Source organism: Cyprinodon variegatus, unplaced genomic scaffold, assembly GCF_000732505.1.
Source record: "Cyprinodon variegatus isolate N-32 unplaced genomic scaffold, C_variegatus-1.0 Scaffold434, whole genome shotgun sequence".
Classification (NCBI taxonomy): domain Eukaryota; kingdom Metazoa; phylum Chordata; class Actinopteri; order Cyprinodontiformes; family Cyprinodontidae; genus Cyprinodon; species Cyprinodon variegatus.
In genome coordinates, this window is record NW_015150887.1 from 644,246 (window position 1) to 666,090 (window position 21,845).

Below are 21,845 nucleotides of genomic sequence, written 5' to 3' on the forward strand. Positions count from 1 at the left end.
AATAAGGGCAGGCTAGTGTGGATAGCCATCCAGGACACGACAAACTACTGAAGTCAGTTCCTGTGGTTCGTGGTTCAGGAGGTGATTCGTGGTTTTACAGTCTGTCAACCAGAAACGGACCCTGTTCAGGAACAAGGACAGCCCCATTTTTACAGTAACGGAACAGCATCAGACAAAAAGTACAAGCCTCTGCGATTCATTCGATCCTCCCCCATAAACTAGTTAGGGTTAAGCGAGATATAGGCCTACCACACTCCCGCTGCCAATGAATCATGGACCTCCTGAGTGATCAAACTCGCAACCTTAGAGATGGCAACCACTTCTCCACAACATTAGCCCAGATCCCAGTACCTACAAATGCATTCTTACAAGGGCTCGGTGATAAACCGTGATTTTTTACAGTTACCGTCACTCACTTCGATAAGTGCACTTCGATAACTAAATTCTGCCATTTTGCCTGAGTGCGAGGCTGGCTGGTATTTCTTTCCCCTATAAGACACTGCAGCAAGGGTGTAATCACAATACTCCACTGATCCAGTCAGAAGCTTAAACAAAGAGAATGGCCCAGTAAAGAAGCTTCTTATACAGCTGTAAACAAAATTACATCAGTTAATCCTACGGAGCTGAGGGAGAGTAGGGATGAAGCTGAGCGTGCAGAGAAGAAGCCGAGAGTGCATTTTCAGAGTTGAGTTCTTACTGCACGCTCAGTTCGGTGGGACCAAAATTACGCAATAGACGTTGAGCAAAAGAACACGAAATGCAAAGTTTGCCAGAAAACTGTCGGGATTACCCGAAGTAACACATCCAATCTCCACCACCTACAGCGCAGCCACGCAGTTGAGTTCAAAGTTTGGCAAAAGGCCCCATTACCTTTACGCAAAGAGGTAAAATTTTTCACCTGTTCAATGAGACATTGTTGAATGTTTAAACTTCAATCAGTACAAGACCCATTCATCCATCCATCCATCCATCCATCTTCCTCCGCTTATCCGGGGTCGGGTCGTGGGGGCAGCAGCTTAAGAAGGGAGGCCCAGACTTCCCTCTCCCCAGCCACTTCTTCTAGCCCCTTAGGAGGAACCCCAAGGCGTTCCCAGGCCAGCCGAGAAACATAGTCTCTCCAGCGTGTCCTGGGTCTTCCCCGGGGCCTCCCCCCGGAGGGACGTGCCCGGAACACCTCACTAGTGAGGCATCCAGGAGGCATCCTAACCAGATGCCCGAGCCACCTCGACGTGGAGGAGCAGCAGCTCTACTCCGAGTCCCTCCTGGATGACCAAGCTTTTCACCCTATCTCTAAGGGAGAGCCCAGCCACCCTACGGAGGATACAGTACAGTACAAGACTTTAACATTTAATTGAAAGTAATATGTAATGTGATTTATTCAATAAAAAAAAATATAAATAGATCAGTTGCATTTCCTGCACATGCCTTTATTTCTGATAGAGGAGCCGGAGCATTTACAGTACCGACATTTATCGTTATCAAGGTACAACTACCCAATTAATCGTGATACTGATTTGAGGTCATATCGCCCAGCCCTAATTCCTACCACCACAGTAATAGCATAATGAAGTGTGTTGATAACACCATGGTAACAAGCTCAGCAAGGGGGGATGAGTTTCACACAAGGCTGTCAACATTCAATCAGTCATCAATGATTACTATGTAGAGAAGGTGTCAGACTTCTGCTACTAAGAAGTCCCCATCCTAGGGAACCCACACTGCAACCCTGAAGGGTTCTCAAACAGAACAGCCTCCCTGAAACACTGCAAGGTAGAGAATGTCCTGGTCTACTCTCTGTGTTTGGTGTTCTAGCTCCATAGAAGAAAGCTCTCAAAAGTGTATTTAAGGTTGCCAATAAAGCTGCGGTTCACACTGAATGCAGTATAGCTGCTGTGCAGATTTGGTGCAGGTGTGCTGCAGAAAGTCCCTCAAACTAAATGCTGGGTCTAGGGTGTCCCAGCTGCGGCTCCAGGTTCAGAAACTGTAATCAGGAAAAATTTTCATGTGGGTTTATGCTTTTTTTTCCAGGAGCTGCATATAAATATCCCATCTCATGGTCCAATAGCCCTAGCTTGATTGGAAGACTGCTGCAGCATCCAGCCAGACTTCCTTCTTGATTCCAATAAAGTAAAAAAAACAATCCACTGTACTTTTCTAAGATTCTAAGAGTTTCTAAGATAGAAGACGTTTCGATTCCCATCCAGGAAGCTTTTTCAATTCCTTTATGATCCATGTGGCTTTGGTAACCCCACCCACACTCCACCGTGGCTGATGTAAGTGTTCAGGCAGCTGCAACGTGTTCAGTGTGATCTCAAGTAATATGTTTGCATGCTTACCGTCTCGGAAAAGTGAAGAAAAGTCCTTCAGATTACACACAGGGCATGTGCTGTTTAAATTACTGTATTGTGGTAGCTCAAAGTCTGTTGTTAATAGAATTTGATCAATTTTTTTATCTTTTATCCATCAGCATGCTGAATGCTGAGTGGTCAATCTGACCTTTTAAACTTGATTGTTGCAAAACAAATATTGTTTTCTTAGGCCTTTTTTTAAAGACAGTTTTGAGTCAAATTCTGCTGAGGGTTCAGCATGACAAAGTGAGAGCAACATTTATGGACTATTCAATGTTGTTGTTTTATAATTCCCTGTGCTCTTTTCTTCAAGTTTTAATTGTTCTTTCAAACTAAACTGCTAAACTTTGTTGAGTGTCTCACCGTTTCATTCACAATAAAGATTGCAATGTTTTATTCTACGATTATGGTAATTTGATATATGGTGAAGTTGGATGTCCTTTTACCATTGAAGCATAAAACCTCATCTTGTCATGTAGCACGCTTGATCCAGAAATGCTTACTACCTTCTGGAGAATCCAGAGACCATAATCAGGGTTAGGTTGAGAACTGGCCACAATCTACAAATGGTGTATTTCTAAATCCCAGTGGTGTCAGAGGCTAGCATCTTTAGCTAGTGGAATAGGTTCACTCAAGTTAAAACTCCTCTTGTCAAAAAAAAAAATATCATGATTCACATTGTAGTGTGTAAATGAGACTGTATAACCCCAGAGGTGGGCGGCATAATCCAACAAGCTTTTATTTCCAGGACTAAAGCCGCTTCATGGATGAGTTGTTTCACACAATATAGAGTTTCAACCCAATTTCAGTGCAGTTGTTCCACTGAGGGGTCCTGACAAAGTGACTCCACTGTATGTCATTCCAGCCTCAAGGAGTTCTCCCAAAAGCACAACCCTCATTAGCTGCTCAATTAAACATGTTAAAGAGTTGTAATCACTTCCCAGCTAACATCAAATGAAGTAAAGCGTTTTTCAAACCCAAACCCCTCAGGAAAATCAAAGCAAAGCCTTCTCTGGTGAGATGGATAGTTTAAGATATGTATTGAAATTGACAAGAACACAAGAATCTTTAGAGCAAAATGGAAAACAGTTGGGTGGCTTAGAAACAGGAGCTTTTAAATGGACTAGATTATGGTTTCTTGTTTGTTTAAATCAAACGTTAATCGCAATATTGAGGTAGCAATAAAGCTACAAAAGACAGCTACATACAAACACTGATGCTAAGAAACCAGTGAATCCTTCACACACTATAATTACTAAATTAGGAGTACATTTCATACTATTGAAAGGAGACTGTTTGTAATTAAGAACTATTTGCTTAAAAGAATTATGTTCTTGAGATTTCCTCTCAGATTAATAAAGCAGTGAGTCATTTCGGGTTAAAAAGCCCGATAATAGGCCCAAGATAGAGTGACACAATTAGGTAGAAAACAGAACAGCACAACTACAGTAGTGACTTAGTGTGTGACCTACAGAGGGTCCAAGAAGCACATTTATGACCAAAACAAATCTAAGATCTACCAGCATAGAAAAGGAGAACAAGACTTTTGTTTTTCCTTCCAGCAGCATCTTGTTTAAAGGTGAACCTAAATATTTTATAGAAGCAAATTCTCCTGTAGACCATTATTATTGAAAGCCTCAACGAAATTGATGAAACAGAAAGAGAAACAAAATCTAATAGAGCAAATTCTCCAAAACTGGCTGGAGATTTTTAAGCCTTATGATGACGTATGTTTTTAATAAAACGTCATGTAAACATGATATGCTGCTCTTCCTCTAACAGACTAATTTCGGGGTGACAAAAGTTTCCTAAAAATGACTTGAATTGAATATTTTTACAGAAGTATTTTATGAAGGGACATCAGAATAAAGGGGTCAAACAAACAATAGAGACACAATTTTTTTTTTCTATTCTGTCATTTTCATCAGTACATTATCATGTTAAAATTTGTCTTGGTGATGGAAAAAAAAAAGGATGAGTGAAAACCTCAGCAAGGCACCGTCCAATTCCTTTTAGGCTTTTCTATTAAGAACAGATCAAAATCATAAAGCCTTATAAAATTTGTTAAGACAGAGAGTAATGTAAAGACTAAATCACCTCATTAAAGGAGCTTAACTTAGAGCTTGTTCAGTGACAGCTTTACCTTAGACAGAATCAGAAATAAATGTTCAAAGATTATAGGCAAATTTATGCTTCTGACGCATAGCCTGTGCAACCGACAAAACTGTCGCTGTGCGCGAACACGCTCCCCGCGCAGAGGTTCTGCAACTGTCGTTGCACACCTAAAAAAAATCCTGACTAAGAGTCGGACGGTAACAAACCCATGCAGACCTCAAGCGGAAGTGTGCAGACAAAAAGCAGCTGTGATTCCGGCTGTCTGTGTGGACAACCTACGCCTGTGACTGATATCTTGCAGACGTGCCATTGTTGTTCTGGAAGATAAACACTCAAGCCGGTGCCGCCAAAGTTCTCGTGATTATCCGCCAAAGTTTTCGCGAGTTCTCGAATAGGCTCCCCCTTGCGCTTTGAAGGGAAACTGCTATGCTTCCCTAGAAATTCCCGACCGACGGTGCAGAAGCATACCAGCAAAACTGGTTCATGACCAGACGCAAGCGACATTTGATGTGAGCGGTGGCAGAAGTCTAATCTGCCCTTATTACTGTCAGCACTCACAGATACACACTTAGACTAAATATTAAGCTACAGATATAGGTTTTGTCTTCCACACGTATGGATATCTAAGGGATACTTGCAGCTTTAGAAGCTTTTGATGTTTTCTTTGTCATCTGTTGTCTTCCTTTTGCTGCTGTGTTGTCTGTTTTCTGTTCCTCTCATCTCATACAGGTGTGGAAGCAGACTCTTAGGAGTTACTGTACATATTCAGTGCCTAATTTTAACGTTTTGTTTTTATTTTCTCTTTTGATGCACTCTTTTCTGGCTCTACCTCCTTCTCTCTTCCCCTAGTTCTTATCTGGTCTTTATTTATCACCTCCCTTTCCGTCTCCGTTTATACAATTTTACTCCCTAAATAATTCAGATTAAGTTTCATGTACAAGTACCAAGCAGAACCCTATGGCAACATCAATTATGGTCTGCTCGTGAAAGCAAATCTGGTGGGCTATCAGCCAACTCTGGGACATTTATTCCCAGAGCTATATCGGCAAAACTGGACACAAAAAAATAAAAGAAAATTACTATTACTGTCAAAACAACATCTTAGCTGCAGTAGAGTGGCTCAGTTATTATCTATCTGATGCATTTCAGGAGTTTAGTTTCTTTAAGATAGGGGATATCAAAACTGGGGATCAGATTTTTTTAGGAGAACTTTCTAAATTCACAATCTGTGAAAAAACGGATTTATCAGCCCTAATAAAGTATAAAACTCTGACTCCTCTTAAGGCGAGGGTATAGTTTCTGTTTATGTTATGCAAACAAGGCAGGTTAAAAGGTGAAATATAGCAATGCAAAGCCATCTCTTGGATGAGGTTCAACTATTAGGCACAAGCTAAAGATTTATCTAGTAATAAAATAAAAGTGAGCCTTTTTTTTTTGGGATTTATGAGCCACATAATATGGTAGAGACTGTCTAGAAGCTGTGATAAAATGAGAAAATACAGAGAGCAACTGGGGGAAAAAAAGAGGGGTGAAATGAGAAAGCAACCACATTCCTCTGTGGTATTTGGTATTGTGCAAGCTCTGGGAGAATGCTTGCAGTCTGGCCTGGGAAAGAGCCAGAGCAGGTCTCTGGGGAGAGCAGCCTGCAGAAAAACATCAGCAGAGTGGCAAAGCAGACAAAGCCAGATGTGTAGGAGTCACAGTACACACAAAGAACACACAGGATGAACAAAAGGGACACATACACACAACAAAAGAAATGTAACAGATTCTGAAAGCAAGATGACTGGTTTTATGGGATGTTTCTGTAGGAGCAGGGTTTTATGTATACAACTATATTCCATCCATGAGGATGACGATCTACTTCAACTGTAGACGGGTCAAACAAGGGGTGTACAGATTGTTAGGACAATAAGGAGAAAAATCATCCAACTCGACTATAAATCACAAAAAAGGGGAAATAAGTTGTGTATTTTGTTTGTTTTTGTTTTGTGCTGGCTCTTTTTTTTAAATCCTTTTTTACATTTAAATCTATAACTCAAGTTTAGTCCAGAAGCCAGGCTGACTGTTCAGGTAATCAGTCATAAGCTCAGTGTAGTAGAACTGATTGACCTCCAAACCTCCAAACCAAACATGTAGTTTCCCTGATCGTGTTAACGGATGGTTACAGAGCTGCCAACACTACTTTGTATTTATATAACATCTCTGATTACAATAACTATGGAGCAGAGAAATGTTCAGGGTGTTCCGTAGAAATCTGAAAGGTGAAATGTGCTGCACAATATTTCCCAGAACAGCTTAGGTCTGTACTGCTGAGCTCTTCTCAGAGACAGCCATCATCTAGGCTTTACACATCTGAAACCATGTGTAGAAGAAAATAAACCAACCATTCTTTTATGTAGAATTATACACGGCAGATAGTCACAGAAAGTGGAAAATCAGAAGTTTCCACAGATTTTCATTACCCCTTTCAAAGCCCAACATTTCATTCAAACATTTGTTTAGGTTGGTTTTTATTAACATTCCGGAAATTTCAGTAAAACAAAATTAACAAAGGAACCACAGGTGGAGTTTAACCTGAATAAAATTGTCTAGAGACCAAACAAGAAGTGATTTTCCTTTGCTTTCTTTGTGTATGTATATATATATATATATATATATGTATGTGAGTGTATGAGGTGAATATCCCTCAAGACTCATTTTAGAATAAATAAGGAGCAAATATAAAGCTTTTTTGTAAAAAATTGTTTCCTTCATTCTAGGGATCGGCCTGTATCGGCCTTAAAACTGAATATCGGACATCGGCCACCCCACCGATATTTAATCCGATATTTGATCAGCTTCTGAGTTTCTAAAGTCTAAAAAAAAAATAAAAAAAATACTACTAGTTCTTCCTCAAAAACTTCTTTTTTACAGACTTAAAAACTTCTAAAGACGAGGGAAAAAATATTGATACATTAAAATATCACAATATCTTCATATGCTGATATATTGCCATTTAAAAACACCATATCAATCTCTTTTACTAATGAAATATTGCTATAGGTCATCGTTATGCTACGAAATCCCCCGAAAATCCACGAAATTTTGCCATATTTTTATAAGTTGATATATTGACGCGGTATCGATCTATTTTACTAACAAAATCTCACCAGAATTTGCAAAATATCACGAGAGTTTGTAACAGAACGATGAAATTTCACGAGATTTTGAAAGTAAAATAGCTCAATACCGCATTTTTAAAAATCAATTTGATATCAGCATATGAAAATATATTTGAGTGTATTATTATTTGTCCAGCTTTAACATCGGTATCGGTTATCGGCTACATGAGTTTTAAAATATCGGCATATCGGATATCGGCCAAAATCCCAATATCGTGCATCCCTACTTCATTCAGTTATTTAACCAAACCACTACAGTAACTGGAGAGGGTTTTTAAAAAAAAATTATTTCCTATTTGACGAGAGATACTGAGAATTTTAAACATCCCTAGGAATCAGTCACCTGAGGCAGTAAAGGGGCTGCATGTCACAAAAAGACATGGATGCATCCTTAGGGAGAACAGGTATCAACTAATTCAATGATTCCCAGCCTCCTTTCCTCAGAGACCTTCTCAGGAACCCCTCCAGCGACAGAAGAGCTTTGCCCACATGTCCCACAGGAAAGCTGACTACACACCAGTAAATAGAAAACCCAGCAACTGATAATTTTTTCATCAAATTCCAGATATTTCTTTACAGCAATCAATGTGAGTTTTTTTTTTTTTTTTTTTTTTTTGTCTCTTCGAAGAGCAGAGGATCTTTAGACAAACATCATTATGGTAATCTGAATGCTAACATGTATGGTGTTTTCTGTTTTTCTTTAATAGACAGTGATGGTGATGTTTCAAACCTGTGTCTTGGCATTTTTTTACTTTATTAATAGTTGATTCAGGAAGTATTTGCAAATAGGTATTGGTGTAAATTTTAGTCTATATGAGCTAGAAATCTCTAAAAAGGGCATCCATACTTTAAGGTTTTCCAGTTTCATTTCACACACATCTCCTCATATTCACTTCACTCCACAGCCAGGTGGAAATGGACACAGATTAGCCCAAGGCAGCAGGGTGGCGACTGTGAGATCTCATGAAGATGTTCTCCACCACTGACAGTCTACCCCCCCTTTCTTAGAAACGGGAAGCAGAGCAGAGCTGCCAGTGGGGAGGCAGTGAACAGTGATCAGATGGGATCACAGAAAATTCCTACAGCTTCGATGCCATAAAATCCCACGGACACACTTGGTATAAATACTTAAAGACACTGCTTTCACAAACAGGTTTTCAGGCACAACAGACAGCAGGGAAAAGGCAAGTGATCCTCTCAGTGCTCTGTAGCCTAATAGACTTTAAAATAATTCAGCTTGCAAGCAGTTAGTGTAAATCATGCAGTCATGACGGGTTTTACACCAAATTCATTTGCATGTAGACATGTTCATGGTGTTTCTCTTATGACAGTTGGGATTCATATCTGTTTGATGTTTGATTCCCCAGCCAACTTAACAGGTGATGTCTTATTTCCTTCTGTATTTTAAATTTACACCCAATTTATTCATCTCTGCCCATTTCCAACACTACTGAATGAAAACCAAAGGTTTGGGCTCTGAGATTACACAAAAAAGCCATGGCTACTGAATGCTATGAACTGAATGAACAAGGCGGAGTCAAAAAAAAGTGTTGTGACTGTGGGATTGAGATGCAGAGCAAAGAAAGACTATAGAGGAGGGTACTTCCATTTAGGCACTTGAGGTCCGGCTTCCAGCACCTTTAGGATGCATCTCCGATCAAAAGTTAAAACATCAGGTGATTAGCAGGATTCCAGGCAACCTGACTGCAAACTAAGGATGTAAATCACATGTTTGATTCAGGTGTGTAGAAGTAGGGACCTATCAGGACATGAGGATGGACCGTTGCAATAACCGCTTTAGCTACACCTAAGTCGTAGAAGTCAGAAGCATTTGACCTGAACTAAACAGGAAAAGATCCAGACTCTCTCCAGATGACTGGAAGTAATGTTTAGTCATTCCAAAACTTAATTCTAAAATTTATTTTAAAACCCTTAAAATGATCCCTTCAGACCGAGTGAGGTCAGGAGCTGAATTCGGATTTTGAATTGAAAAAGCTTCCTGGATGGGAAGCGAAATGTCCTTAAACTTAGAAACAAAGTCCAGTGGTTTGTTTTTCAACTTTTTTTGGAGTCAATATCCCAGAGTCTGGGGGAAGTATGGGGAGGCCCAGGAGGTCCAGTGTATTATCCCTGCACTCAGTGATGGTGGAGATACTGATTTCATTTTCAGCAGTACCCCGCTGCCTAAAGTAAAATATGTAAGCATTGTATCAAAGTGTTGAATTATCAGCATCAACATCGTCTGTGGGGTTTAGTTTAAGAAGAAGAGATATCAGATGCAGAAGATCTGAAGGTCAAAGGCGAATCAAAGTCCTTAAAATGAATCCAAATAACTTCAGTTTATCACCAAGGGTATGCATTGCAATCAAAATGAGTTTTCAACGTATGAACCCTTTTGTCATATTATATGTTAGTGAGATCTATCTACATAAAAAATATAAAAACTAAATGTGTTTAAGAAATGAACACATGATAAAATCATTTATTCACACCTCCTTATTCAGCTCTCATCAGTTCTGGCTTCCCTGGGTCTATCCGGAGAAGCATAACACCATCTGTGAGGAATATTTAGGAGGCTCTGAGTGAAAATGAAGCTGGAGAAGCTTGTCCCACTTTTCTTCAAAGAACAAACGCCTCTTTCTGCTACAGCTCTCAACTCTGGGAAAAAATAGAACAAGGCACCAGATTCGATAACGCTTCCAAATCACCACCAAAAGGAAACGGTTTCTGTGAGTGAAGAATGTCTCTCTGGCTCCTCATTAGGGGTTTGGACAGCATCAGGCTGACAGTGACGGCAGGACAGGCTCTTTTTTAACTAATGATTTAAGTAGCACTTTTTTTCCCAGGCCTGCTATGAGTTCTCTGGAAAATGGTTGTTCTGATCCAAAAGTCTGGCTTCACTTTGGATCCTTTACAAAGCTGCCTTCTATTCCCCTCGTTTTCAAACATGACAGACTTTGGTAAAGGGACAAAAACACAAGGTTTTTCACATCATTTCTGTTTCACTGTGTAAAAGAAATCAGTCCCTTGGATTTTCTGTTTGAAAACAAACAGCAAATCCAAAAGAACTTTAATCCGGAAACAACAATCTTCTAACATGCAGAAAATATATGTATACAAAACAAAGGGAAGCAGCAGAGAGTGATGGATACTGGGGAGAGCTGAGGGGATGGGGGGTTCACCATGTCCCACACCAGTCTACCTTCCAGGTGAATGACAGCAGAGCCAGAAAAGAGACGATGTCTGTGGGATAAATGCTTTACAATAAACAGCAGCTAAAACAAGCAGCTCTACCTGTTCACCTGGAAACAATATCTGACCCCTTAATCACTACTGTGAATGAATGAATGAATGAATGAATGAATGAATGAATGAATGAATGAATGAATGAACGAACGAACAAATTACCTTTTATCAGACAAAGTAGTAAACCATTTTTTTACTGATTTAACATGCAAATGATAAAATTAATGACATATAAAATCATTATAAGTATAATGCATTTACAGTTTATATCTGAAAAGGAGATTAAAGTAGTGCAACTGGTTTAATCATACTTGTTCAACTTCCTATAGTGCATAATACCAGCAATATTCTTGATTCTTATCCCTGTTATCTGGTGTTATACTGGTCCATACTGCTCCAAAAGTCCAGTAAGTAAAATAAATAAGGTTATCTACATATAAACATATATATATCTACACTCACACATCTTAATCTATAAAATTATTCTCCAAACTCAACCGTTGGAAAAATATTTACACTATCAAACAAATGTTTATTTAGCTTTACAAAGAACTGTGATGCTTCTAGATAATCTGTGTTTGATGTGAGGCTTCCAGCAGCTCTTGTAGTCAATAAACACAATTAAGCACTTTATATTATTAACTCATTTAAGATTAGATCTGTTGTCTCATCAAAAAGGTAAATTAAACTTTCATAAAGTCTGCTGTATCACATTTAAAGAATAATAATTAGGATAAATTACTTTTAATACACTGTTATAACTGAAGTTGTAATAAAAATTTTTTCCCATTTTTCATAGAAAAGTGCCAATATGGTTTAATCTATATGCTAATATTGTATTGATCAATCTCCAAAGAAAAGACATTGGAATTGAACAAAAAAATAAATAAAATGTTTGAAAATAACTCATTAAAACTTGGTTTATAACTTAGAATGTTTCCATCCACCCTTTGGTTTGGATGAATGCTGGTAGCTGTGGTGCTCCAAAGGGCACAACGCCATCTGGCAGGAGGAGGGGGAATCAAACACGCAACTTTTAAAAGGTGAATATCCATTGCCCCCGTAGCTTGGTGTTTAAACACCAAGGTATGGTGGTCTTCTAAATCAAAGGGTATTAAAGAGTGAGCCAATGCCTGGCTTTGACTCTGATGTCATACTTTAAATGTGTCTGGTAATTCTAACCCAACATTTAGTCTGAATAGTAGGAAATCGCTAGTTTGTGTGAGTGGCTATGGGTGAAGGCTAAATATACTGCAAGACATTGGTCAAATAAATGTTAAAAGCCATCGGGGAAAAAGATGGACATATTTGTTTGCTATTGTCTAACCTGGAAAAACCTTTTTCTTATTATTATTTTTTTTTTCAAGGACAAGAAAAAAAGTATGTATGATAACATAATACCACAAAACATCCTAGAAGCTGCAGCTCGTTTTCTGAGCTGATCAAATATACACAACACCTCTTCTGCAGAACTACCAACCCGGAAAATGCCAACAAAACACAGATGGATAGGGGAACGTGGACACACATGCATGTTCACAGTCAACAGACGCTAACTCACGGTGCAATGAATCAGGCAGCAGCCGCACCGGCAGCCATGGAGTCCTGGATGATGGAGGAGAGATAACTTACAGCTGGAGCCTGTGGATGACAGAGAGACACAAGGCAGAGGTTTTTCAGATGATGAGATGAAATTAAAGACAAAGTTGGAGGGAAGAGAGACGCTCTTTTTGTGAAACAGACCCTAGTTTAGTGTCAGTGGCATTCAGGTTTCAGGCTCAACATTATATAACAGATCTCAGACACATATTTTGCTACCAATGTGTTAAAGCACATAAAAACCTGCTTGTGGTCATACCCACAGCAGCTGACTTCACTGTAAGCAGCTCGTTGTCCTGTGAATAAGCTGAGACCTTCTAATGTTAAAATCTGGTAGATAAATCTCTATAGCTGCATAAAACAAGCAGAATTCCTCTAATGAGATTTTTATTGTTTTGCAATGTGCTCCAATTCTGCATGAAAATCACATTTTAACAAAGCTCTGCATTTTCAGATCTCAGATTTACTGGTACGGTAAGTTTAACATTCAAGGAGCACTGTCTCCAGTTTGTGCAGAAGAGCTGCTTCTGCATCAGAACCCAAAACAAAAGCGACTGGGTGAAAAGCATCTTTGGGGGCGGTTTGGATTTTAAGGCAGCACAATACTCTGGATAATGTGTCACTTTAAACTGTGCCTATCTTTGACAATTCACAATGCTGAGGAAAAAAAGAACAGCGGATTCCTTTCCGCTTTGTTCTGGTGCGACTGTGCTGAAAATAAACTAGACAGTAACAGCTTTCCTGATCCAGTTGGTGGGTTTAATGCCAGCTGTGAGGAGGAGACATATTCTTTAATGGGCAAACTGAGACTGCTCAGCCCATCAGCGAATCCCATCCTCCTTTTGTTTATGGATCAGTTGGAAGTTTTTGTATTTGATGCAGAACAAGTCGCTCCATGTGAGTTGCTATGCAACAGCATAAAAAAATGAACAAACAAGCCAAAACAAAGAAGCATTACCCTGATTTTAACATTTTCATTAATGTTCCACATTAACCGTTTTATTTGCAATACAATAGCTACAGTCGTCCCGAAGGTTTCGGCTTCGCTGTTAGAGCTAACTTAATTTCTTCTGGATAAGAAAAATTTACTGGCCAAATATGTAAAAGAATAAAAAGCCTGTGGAAGGTTAATTTAATGTAAACTGTGAGAGCAGCGGACAGTACCCTTGAATTAAGGCAGGAATATGTGTTACTAGGTTTCACAATAAGAGCAGACGATGTTCAGGGCTGGTTTGGATTTGAATGCTAGTCAACAATCCAACATAATTGTGAGGGAAAATAAGGAACGAGTCATAACTTTTATTTTCTGTGGTGATTCTTGATATGGCTCACCATCTAGGGGAGCATCAGCTGGGGGGCAGCACATGAACTACTGCCATCAACACCTTTGTTTATAGATGTTGGAGATCGGCCTGTTTTTCAGTGTAGTCCTGTTTCTCTGACTGTGACTGGCTGGATGTGCTCTCTATCCTCTGACATGGGAGCTGGCTCAGAGCTTGTGGTTCTGCTGGAGGTTTCTTCCTGTTAAAAGGGAGTTTTTCCTCTCCACTGTAACTACAAGCATGCTTAGTGTGAGGGATTGCTGAAGAGTCAATGAGTCGATGCAATCAACTGGTTTTCCTTAGATAGAAAATCAATTTGACTGTACGATCTGCTGAACTGTAAAGTGCCTTGAGATGACGTGTTGAGAATTGGCACTATATAAATAGACTGAATTGTATTAAACTAGCAGTTATGGGAGAACAAGTTTGCTGTAGCTTATGTGCAGTTATCTGCTGCTCCATGACTGACAAATTAGGATTTCGATTAAATTGAATTTGAAGCTTCCAATGCAGAAGAAGCAATTTACCCTGGGTGCCATAGAAAACCTTTACAGGACAATAGCTTTTTTAAATTTCACCAGCATGTAAAAAAATTATTTTTGCATTAAAATGATAAGTTATCTGTAAGGTTATGTGCAATAAAACATTCAGGAAAAGTTCTCCACACATCAATCAAACTCAGTACTTATTTGATTTGAATCATTTATGCAATACAGCTAATCTCATTAAAATATATTTCTCAATACCAAACAATAACCCACTACAGCAATGACAGCATTATGTCAGTTATGCAAATAGTTTCATCAAACCGTCCTAACCTTTTTCAAACTATTGTGGCCTCCTGTCGTGAGTCGTTGCAAGGCCTTTTGAACACCTCAGCAGATTTCCATCAAAGTACATGGTGTTTACAGGTGCCATTGCATGCATGTCCTTGCTTCTGAACTCTAAACCACAATGCGGTTTAGAGTTCAGAAAAAAAAAACCAACAGCAGCTGGTTCAAGTAATCCATCTGCTACCTGTTAAATTCTCTTCAGCAGTACTCACAGCTCTGTCATGCCATTAGCCCAGCTCCTCTGAGGAGCACACTTCCAGGGATACCATGAGCTAAGGTTGCTGCTTTTATAGTGGATAGCAATAATAGCAGCTTGAACTGTTAAATTGCATACTTAGACAAGAGCAGGCTTTTAATTGGCTTTTTTTTTTTTTCAAATGCTTTAGAGGTTTAACAATAAACTCCCTGGTTAGTGATAAAGGCTGTTTTAGTGTCTCTGGTGCATGCAGAAAAATGAAGTTTCCAGCTGGTCTTATGATTCAGCCTCCAGTGTCGTTTCACTGCAATCACAGTTTATTTGTTGAAAGGCTAAAAGTCACCCGTCTATCAGATGTAATGCTATTCAAGATTTTTAGATTTACTGAAGCCCTTGGTTTACCCTGAGGTTTAAGATAGAATATATAATTAATATGCTGACATCTTTGAAACCTGGAAGTCTAACTCTGACATTGTCAAAAAATGTGAAAAAGAAAGGATTATCAAATGTGACAAATTGTTTAAGTAAATGTATTTCTTTATTTCCATTTCAGTTCCCAAAAAAAAGATACATCAATGCAAATGACCCTCTAACATATTTCCTTTTGGATTTTTTTTGGTTTGAGAGTATGGCAACATGTCTAATGGACTGAAAAATCCCCATGATGCGAATGAAAGAATGCTGGTCAGAACAAAACATCCATGACACGGCATGACAAGATCAGAACGAGGAAACTGCAAAATTTGAAATGATGAGCCGGAGAACTTGAGCAGCAGTACTTTCCACCCATCGGCTTAAGGAGCCAATAGGTGTTAGCTGAAATCAGCTGCTAGGAGGCTAAGCAGCATTTATGTGCCACCAGAAGATCGCTGTTCTGAGCCGTTTAAGCTAAATAAAAAAATGTCCAGTTCCAGTCACAGTAAGAGTCATCTGAACATCAGAGACAAGCCCCTTGTGAAAACATGTTGCTTTCTTAAAGCTAGCAACTTGACCAAAAAATACCAGTAGGAAGGTGTCTACCACCATAACTTAAGTTGGTATGGTTCATACTTTAAATCATATGAGATTACCTGAGGGTTATGCCTACTTAAAATTAGGATTAAGGTACAGTGACTCTAATTCTAACAATTTGTCAATCAGACGTAGCTTTAAGGAGCGATCCACCATGTGACTGCATGCCTTCAGCTAGACATCTGTTGTTCAAAGGACCGTTATCTTCATGATAACAATACTTATTCAACCTTTCTTACTCAATGGATGTGCAAGGAGGTGAGCTCAGTCGCTTCCAAAAACCTCAGAAAAACAGCACAAGCTTTTAAGTCCCACAGCCCAGTTTGCCTCCCAAAGCCTAAAATCTATGATCTAGATGTTTTCAGAGATTACAGAGTAAGCTTGTTTTAAAGGCCTGTTTTTTTTGTTTTTTTTTTTTTTACACGTGTGTTCAAGATAGTTAGAAGTCTGTGGTTAAGTGCAGCTAGGCACAGGAAGTTTTTACACAACTACATGGCTTGGTGGAACACCACAGACAAATCGTCACTTAAAATCTAGAGCTCAGTGGCAAGCTTGATGCCACACAGGAGGAGGCAGCTTGGGACTTCAACAGAAATCGGTGTTACTGGGGGAAAAAATGTATGAATTCTACTGAAGCAAAAAAACAGAAAAGTTTGATTGTTTTAAAAGACTGTCCTACATCTATATGTAGGGTCAGTGCCACAAGAGGTGAACACATCCCCATAGCTACAAACTAGCACTGCTCTTTGTTAATAGGACAGACATTCAGGTAAGTTATGGATAGAAAACTGTTGTTTGTGTTTTCTGTTTTATTTTTTAAACTAACAAACTTGCTGAACCACTTGAAGACCCTCATTTACTTCAATATATGCTGCAGATCCAGATCAAATCGAACAGAAAGACAACACATGGGAGTGGTTCTGGTCCAGTGAAGCTGCAGGTGTAGATCAGAGGTAGGGATACCTCCTAGATCCGTGTTTTTTCTCATTGCTATAGTTATAACAGTTGCAACAACGGAGAGGAGCATCAAGAAACAGGGAACAGGAATGCTTTCACCTCTAAGATAATGTCACTCGAACCTTTCGGTTCCAAGTTCACCATCATCACACAACTCTAGGCTGTGTTGAAAGCAGATTTTAACTTATAGGAAAATTGAACTGCAGTAGCCATGTTTAAACCCATATAGGTCAGCAATTAAGGCTTTTAACATAAAACATTGGAGAATTAAATAATGTTACAAGAAAATGACAAACTTTGCACAGTAACAAGAATAGCACCTTCAGACCCAAGTTATATAACGAAGCCACAAAAAAAATAAAATAAATAAATAAATAAAAAGAAAGAAAGAAAACCTGATTTGGGAACTGGTTAATATTTTAGTAGTATTCATGTAAATTCTTAGAAAGTGGTGGTCAAAAGTGGCATACAGTTTACATCTGCTTTTTGAAATATCAAAAATATGTGAGGCAGCTGGCTTTACTTTTAGATCTTCTTAACTATGTTTCAGAATTAGATGTTTATGTGTTTTCTATTTGAGGCAGACCATCTTAACCTGAAATAACCAAAGACTCCATGAAAAAGCATAAATAAAATCAGCTGTTGTTCTTTAGCCCTTTACAGGTTCTAACCTTCCTTATAATACAGCCGTAATAACAGAAAGTAGCCTTATTGTGGCAGTATGTCATGCAGATTGGACGTCACAGTCAACTGGTTAACGCAAATGTATGATAACAGTGCTATCGCTATTGGCAAATTTCACAGCCCATTCTGTGTTTTTTTATTTTGCCTTAAGACGTTTTAAAAGCACCACAATGAATGTTTCATTAGCTATACTTTACTTTTGGTGGCACTTAAGCCATTACATCATTTAAAAAAACGTGGCGGGCGAAAATACTTTTTAAAAAAAAGGTTTCTACTGTCAACATCATATTTAGGAGCTAAGCATCTGTACCAAGTGAGATGTTTGTGACTGGAGATTAACCGATACAGGCTTTTGAAGGTCGATGCCGATACAGTCTATTTTGACATAAGTCTAGCTGATCCTCAATATGTCCCGTGAATATTTTGGGGCCCATTTTGACACTAATATGGGTTTTTGTTTCTCAGTTTACATGATAACAAATGTTGAACAAGTCTGTGTTTACATAAATAAAGAAACATTTATCAGCAAGTCAGTCAGATCATTAATGGAAAGCAAATTAAGGGAGTAGAAATCCATATGCCTTGCATGATCTCAAAGCATGGCAGCTGATTGCACTGATAAATCGCCACATGCAAGCAAGTATCGGCTGACAGGAGAGAAAACTGATCAAACTGGCCATATATATCAACTGGATACTGTATTACCTATCTCTCTTGGTTAATTCTTAAAACAATAAGATTTTGGAGATTCGAGGACTGAATGATTTTGCAAGTAAACAATCGGAAATTGGGAATCAGGAATGGTAATTGATTTAAAGAAAAGTTAACCAAGGGTAAACATCTTACAGGTATGTGTTAGTAGTGCTGGGCCTCTAAACTGGATTTCTACCATTACCCTTATTCACTACAATAACCGGCGCAAATTTTCCCATGTCGATAAAAATAAGTTGGTAAATAATTCTTCCCGCCAGTATTTCCTTCACCTTTAAGACACTGCAGCGTGGGTAATCACATGACTCCACTGATCCAGTTAGAAGCGTAAACAAAGAGAATGGCGAATAAGCCCAGTGAAGAAGCCTTTAACTAAGCTGCAAACGAAATTACATGAGCTAATCCTGTGGAGCTGAGCTGGTCAAAGATGAAGCTGAGCATGCAGAGAAGATGTCGAAAACACGTTGTCAGTGTTGAGTGCCCTCCAAACTGGTTTTGAGCAAGGATGTGCGAGTTAAAACGAACCACGTTGTTCTCACTGAAAACTCAGTTCAGCGGCACCAAAATTACACCATAAATGTTGAGCAAAAGAACATGAAATGCAAACCGCCACGCTAATGAGTTTAAAGATGTGCAAAAGGCTTCATTACCTTTGTGCAAAATTGTTCGCATGTGAGGTACAATTTTTCTCGAGTTCAATGAGACATTGTTGAATGTTTTAACTTCAATGGCTACAATACTTTTATAATGAATTGAAAGTAATATGGAATGTGATTTATTCAATAAGTAAATTATAAATAGATCAGTTGCATATCTTGCAAATGTCTTTATTCCTGATAGAAGAGCCAAAGCTTTTATCATTATCAAGGTAAAACTGCCCAATTTATTGTGATATTGATTTGAGGTCATATGGCCCAACCCTATATGTTAGTACAGCACAAGCAGAAAAGATTTAAAGTCTTTTAAACTATAGGGTGATTACAGAATAGCCGACAACCTCAGGATATCAGTTAAGCAAAGACATAGCTGTGGGATCTGGGTGCTGCATGTTGTAATTTAAAAAATAAATAAATTTTTCCTGTGTCCTTTATTTTTATGGTAATAAGAGGCAAATCGGCTTGCAGTGTTTGAGTGTTTTGTGAGGCTTTATAAACTTAAAACAGGGTCGATAATTTAAAGCTTCCAAATATTTCCCTGTCGGTTCACTTATCGTCGTCCTGCCCTTTCAGAGCTTACATGTGGGTGAAGTGTAAAACAATAAAGGCACGAAAACATGCCAATCAACACTTCCGCCTGAGTGTGCCGGGATTATTTTTAGGGCACAGTAAAACATTTGAATTATAGAGCAGTGAGAGAGAAACTGGCTGGCAAGCAGCCAGCGCTTCTCCTCTATAAAACAGATGAACTGTCACATGAGACAGGAGATTTGCCATTTCTAGAGAGGGAAAGTCAAAGGAAAAAATATTTATCATAACTTTCATGAATAAAGAACAGGGGGTTAATTGGACACATATAATGAGAACTTAAACCACAGACACAAGATAACATGTAACATGTGAACTAAACTTTGTCTAAACTCTCAATGCTGAATGCTGCTGTACAAACTGTGAAGATTTCATTTTTTTCTGTAGGATCCCTGGAGGCTATCATGAATCAATTTTAGAAATAAGCCTATCATCCTGTGCGTTGGATTTTCTCTAAAATTTGGAACTGTTTTTATCTTTTCAATCATATCTTCATAAAAAGGGAGCTGGTGCCGCCTGATGCCCCTTCCTGTCCATCTGTGTCATACGACCAAACTATGCCCACTGATCTCGTATAGACTGACAGCTGCTGCTGGTGGTTAAATATTCACAGACAGCAACTGAATCCAGAGTCATAAAATTTGAATCTTTCCAAATCTAAGTGCAAAAATGTTTTTTCTTTTCTTAATTGTGTCCTTAAACAATAAAATGGAACATGTTACAAACAAAACATTGCATGAAAAAGTTGAAAGTAGATTGTAGGTTAGCCTAGCATATCAGCTAACATCTAAAACAAGAAAACAGACATTTTAGCTAATTGAATCGCTAGATCTTGAGTAAGTTTAGAGACAAATCATAAAGCTGCACTTTCAGGCATTTGGTTGTCAGAACATTAGCTGTTTGAACCAAGCTAACCCATGTTGGAGCGGCATTATTAAATATCTGCTGTTGGCAAGAGAAACAGACAGACAGAAGAAAAATGTTGGACATTTTGAGAAAAGACTGAGTGAAAACCAGCATTCCTGTAACCACATACAGCTTCATTGTTGCTCTTTTCTGAGGAATGAGAAACTCCATGACACATTTGATGTCATCGAGATGCATGAAAAACCAGCAGCTGAAACTGAATTAACACATGAAGAGGTTAAATAATAGACTCTAATCTCATTAACTGTCCGATATGAGAACATGCGGCATTGAACTTAGGATGCTAAAGACACAGTTATCCCAGCAGTAAAGAAAAAAGCAAAGGCTGCCATGAAGTGACACATTTAACAAATATGTCAACTCCAGTGTTTTGTGAATGAGAAGCGCTCATTAAAATGTGTGCCAGCCTGTGCAATGCCAACGCATCCTGTTAAATTAGAGGGTGTCCCATCAGTGCTGAAAGTCCTTCGACTGTAGTCAGGAGACAGTGCTGAAGCAGGTATCAGGTTTACAACTACACCGCTTCTGCTTCCCATATATCTCACTTCATCTAAACAAATATACTGCATTTTCACGGGAAAACTCTTAAATGATGTGTAATCATTGTGTCTATCTGTGCTTTCCTGGAAGCCTCTGGTTTACAGAACTGGCAGCAACAGTTGGTAAAACCTTCAGCTAGGCAGGAGGTGAGAAGTGAATAGAAAATAACTACTCACAAAGCATTGGTGTGAATCCGGTCTGTGGTCGGGCGGATGAGTGAGCGACATGAAAAGCCTGGTGAAATGAAGCCGGAGCATGAATGAGAGGAGGGGACAGAGGCAGAGGGTAAGAGCTACAAAAGGATGAAGGAGGGGAGCAGGCATGAGGTGAGATAGTCACGCTGGAGAACAGCAAGTGGTTGAAGGAAACACAAGAAGAGTTTGATTATCGGGACAAAATAGTGAGAGTCTAGAAAGATCAATACGAAAAAGAAGCATTAAGACAGCTAGACATAATAATTAGTGATAATAATCATAACTCAATCTATATGCCCAGAAATCTCCTTCAAAAGTCAAACTGACAGAGAGAGTCAACAACTCATGTTTTTTTTTTTTTACAAGAGGATTCAAAAAAGAAAAGAAAAAAATCTAATTGAGAGTAGAACTGGATTCCCATCAGTTCCATGACACCTTTTAACCTCACATCTCTCAGACATGGAGAGAGTGGAGCAGCTGTCAACCATCCAGCGATGTGGATCAAAGTATGAGTGGTTCCTGGTCTGCCTGCTGCTAATTTAATGGATGTGTCAGCAGCCAAACCGTTTGTTAACTCCGAGTCTAGACAGAGAATGTGATGTAGTACGTCTCTCAGTGAGCTATATTAAAAAAAAATGCAACAGCCGAGAAAGAAATACGTCACACTTGGAGGGTTTTAATGTGGGCTAGATGTATTTCATTTCAGTAAGTCCATTCTTGTGTTAAAAGGGAGAAGGAGAAGTAATTTGACAAA

The 21,845-nt window shown here is 38.8% G+C and overlaps 1 protein-coding gene across 5 annotated transcripts in view; it reads right to left on the bottom strand.

The window, feature by feature from the left end:
• Positions 1 to 21,845, bottom strand: part of peak1 (pseudopodium enriched atypical kinase 1) — a 104,263-nt gene that overhangs the window by 32,655 nt on the left and 49,763 nt on the right. For 4 of the 5 annotated variants that reach the window (XM_015388774.1, XM_015388777.1, XM_015388772.1 and 1 more), the window contains exon 3: positions 12,435 to 12,514. The gene's annotated coding sequence lies outside the window, so the exon portion shown is untranslated. Of the gene's footprint in view, positions 1 to 12,434; positions 12,515 to 21,073; positions 21,102 to 21,845 lie in introns of those variants that run through there. The other variant, XM_015388776.1, reaches the window with a different exon arrangement.